The following is a 4401-nucleotide window of genomic DNA, read 5'->3' on the forward strand; positions in this document are numbered from 1 at the left end:
GAGACAAAAACGAGATTGCTAGAGACTTCATAACACTACTGCGACAATATTTAATTAAAAGCCGATTTCATTCATTGATAACAATTGTCAAGTACATCTTAAGAATCAAAGTACAACATTGAAATTTGAAAATACAACATGTTCGAGAAACAAATACAACATAATACAACAACTAAATCAACAACCTAATATAGTATTTTAAGCGTGTATCTAAGCATCCCTACTAGATTCCAAGATCATCAAGTCATCAACCTACAACATGTTTTAAAGTATGGTTCAATACAAAATGTATTGGCGAGTATACAAGTTTAGCAACAGGCGTAGTACCATGAACCAAATCGATACGAAAATCAACAGAACTAGGAGGAGGAGGACCAGGTAGATCCTCAGGAAAGACGTCAGGAAAGTCGCAAACAACAGGAACATCACTGCGTACTTACCTTTATCCTTCTTTTCCACAACGTGGGCGAGAAAGACGAAGTAATCCTTGCGCAAGTACTTGTTCACTTGAGTACACGACATAAGCTTAAGACCTTTAGAAGGTTTCTCACCATAGACGTGTAGAGAATCTCCACCAGGAAGAAGGAGATGAATAAACTTCTCCGAACAAACGAATTCAGCACGAACTCGCCTAAGCCAATCCATGCCTACTATGATATCGAAACTACCCAAATGCATGGGTATAAGGTCAATCGAAAACTTGTGATCATTAAGATCCAAAGAACACTTAGGAAGAACAGAATCGACAGTGACAGACTTACCGTTAGCGACTTCGACCGCAAATGATTTGGGCAACTTAGAACGTCTACACTTTAACAAAGGTTCGAATTCAACGGATACAAAACTTTTATCCGCGCCAGTATCAAAAAAACACAAATTGTTTACGAGAAACGTACCGTTGATGACGAAGGCTCGGCCGCACGCTTGCTGGTGCTGATTGTTGTTGTTGCGCTGAGGACAGACGTTAGCGAGATGGCTTGGATCTCCACACTTGAAGCAGGCTCGACCGATGTTTGCTTGAGGGTGAGCTTGGGTTGGAGCGGGGTTTGGGTTTGCAACGATGGTTTGTGTTTGGTTACCTATTGGCTTTGGGCCACTTCGGCATTGGTTAGCGAAATGCCCGACCCTATTGCAATTGATGCATAGGCGGCATGGCGTGTGGATGGGATGGTGGTATAAATAGGTATTACACTTGGGATGAGTCCCAGTGTATGCTTTCTTGGTTGGTTCGGGATTTTGGGTAGGAGCAACTTGTTGGAGAGTTTGGGGGTTATGCGGAGTGACGACCGCACAATTTTGGCTTGAAGCCTTCCGCTTCTTGCCTTTGTTGATGTTTTTGGAGGGTAGCTTGGTTGGTGTAGGTTCAACAACGGTAATATCGGTGGTAGCTTGGTGTACATTCTTGGATGAACCCTTGTTATGGAAGGTTCCATCAAGAGTGCAGTTGTGGTTGAGTCTGGCGGCTAAACAGAAAGTATCCTCAAGGGTTTTGGGTAAGGCTGACTCGATAAGGTTCATAATACATGGAGAAAGGCATCGAATGTACTTTGCGATGGCCTTGTTAGTAGTGTTGACTTAACCAGGGCAAAGAACACTTAGCTGCTTGAATCGAACTGTGAAGCCGACATTGCCACTCCCCACTTGTTTTAAGTTCCAGAACTCTTTCTCGAATTTCTGAAGCTCACGTGGAGGACAAAATTCGTCCTTCATCAGCTTTTTAAGTTCAGGCCAGGCTACGGCATAAGCAACATCATCCCCACAAGCATTGTGTTCGGAGGTCCACCAATCGAGAGCTCTCGATCGAAAGACTCCAGTCGCGTTTGTGGTGCGGACATGATCAGGGCAACCACTTTGTCTAAACGTGACCTCAATGGCATCAAACCATTGAAGCATTTTGGGGCACCCTCTTCACCCGTGAAGGCTAGCGGGTTACAAGAAACGAATTGCTTGAAAATGAATGTTGATTTAGGCGGTTCAACCTTGGAGTCAACTGAGGCATGCGGGGATTCGGTGTTAGGTACGGGTTGGATTTTGCTGACGATATCAGGTATAACTTTGGCCATCTGCTTGGCCATAAACTTCATCAGATCCTTCTTAGACAGCGAATCGTCATTGTTGGAACCCTTTTTGGAGCCAGAGGCCGATTTGGAGTTCTTGCGCTTGGAAAGACGTTGGGAAGACATCTAAAGAATCGAAACGAGGAATAGAGAATGAGACTTGATCATAATATGTTTATAAAACCACGTTGGTTGCACGTATGAGCATGTAAGTATCACATAGCACGTATGATTCACATAGATTGCATAAATTTTATTTAAAATTTACGGTACCCGTAGACACAAACTTGTGGTGCTCAAAACTACACACACGACATTTTTTTTAATTTATTTTTACAAATGTGTTTATAATACACGCATCTACGTTTATGAAAAAAAATTTTAGTCCAACTCACCCCGTACGGTGTAGTTCTCATGGTTCTTACAACTGGAGGTGGTTTTCATTTTAGCGGTCCCCTATATATATATATATAGGCAAAATATATCATACAATATGCCTTAACGTACGTTGCGTACGTGATGACAAATCGCACGTTATGTTACAAAAATGAAAATCACATGTTTCAAAAAACCTGGAAATCGCATGTACATAAAGAAACCTGGAAATCGCATGTTAAAAAATAACTCAAATCACATGTACAGAAAGAAATTGAAATCACATGTGAGAAAAAAAATGAAAGTCGCATGTTATAAACCAAATTTCGCATGTTGATACTGAATCTCGTACGCAGCGTACGTTAAGGCATTTTGTATAATAACCGGCATATATATGTGTATATATATATATATATATATATGAGAAGTATCCGTTAGGAACCACCCTTTATTGCGAGAACCGCGAGAACCAATGTGAACACAACCAAAATATACCTAAAAAATCTAAAAAACACGCAAATTTTTTTTTTTACTATTTTTTTGGAAAAATCGCTATATTTCGTCAATAATAAAAAAAATTCAAAAAAAAAAAATTTGGGTAACAGTTATCCATGCACATGTGCATTTGTATCATTTCTTTGACAAATTCCGTAATTCATTACAAATATCAGACAATTGCACTTTCATTTACACTACCATTCACAATACACTACTTTTTACATTAACAATAATAGAAATGCATCTATATGTATGAACTTGTTATAACATTAACAACACTAGAAATGCATATGTGCATCTATATATATGAACATGTTATAACGTGTTTTAGTACACCACTTTGAATACACGTTCCCTTTCATCTATCATACCATCCATACTACACTACCATTACCTCCTACCATCCATAATAAAATACCATTAGATATAACTAACCAAAACACATGTATATGTGCCTACTTTATACCATCCAAACAACATATTACATCATAAAGTGACAAATACAATCAAACCATCAACCACTAGATATAACTAACCAAAACACATGTATATGTGCCTACTTCATCATTTAAAATCACAAACTTTTTATACCAAAACACCTAATTTCATGTTGATACATGTAGATGCACATGTGCATTTCTAATATTGGTAATGTAAAAAGTAGTGTATACATATGATAGTGTAAATGAAAGTGCATTTTTCTACTACTGGTAATATATTATGGAATTTGTCCAATAAATGATACATATGCACATGTGCATCCATAACTGTTACTCGAAAAAAAAAAGCTTTTTTTGTAACAAAATATAGAGATTTTTATTAGAAAAATACTAAAAAAAATTTGTGGGTTTTTTTTTGGATTTTTTAGGTATTTTTTTGTGTTCACATTGGTTCTCGCGGTTCTCGCAATTAGGGTGGTTCTCAAATGAACCTTACCCTATATATATATATATATATATATATATATATATATATATATATATATATATATGATAAGGATCCGTTAGGAACCACCATTTATTGCGAAAACCACGATAACCATTGTGAACACAACTAAAAATACCTAAAAAATTCTAAAAAATATACAATTTTTTTTAAATATATATTTTTTTAAATCGCTATATTTCGTCCTTAAAAAACTTCGAGTAACAATTATCGATGCACATGTGCATGTGTATCATTTCTTTAACAAATTCCGTAATACATTACCGGTATTAGACAGTTGCACTTTTATTTACACTACCATCCATAATGCAATACTTTTTACCTTACCAATATTAGAAATACACATATGCATCCATAATACACTACCATTACCTCCTACTATCCATAATACACTACCATTACCTCCTACTATCCATAATACACTACTATTACCAATATGTATAATATTTTTACTTTATACACATGTACATCAACACCCTTCATACCATACCAAACAACATATTACATCATCAAGTGACAAATATAA

The sequence above is a fragment of the Helianthus annuus genome, chromosome 9 (assembly GCF_002127325.2).
Source record: "Helianthus annuus cultivar XRQ/B chromosome 9, HanXRQr2.0-SUNRISE, whole genome shotgun sequence".
NCBI lineage: Eukaryota > Viridiplantae > Streptophyta > Magnoliopsida > Asterales > Asteraceae > Helianthus > Helianthus annuus.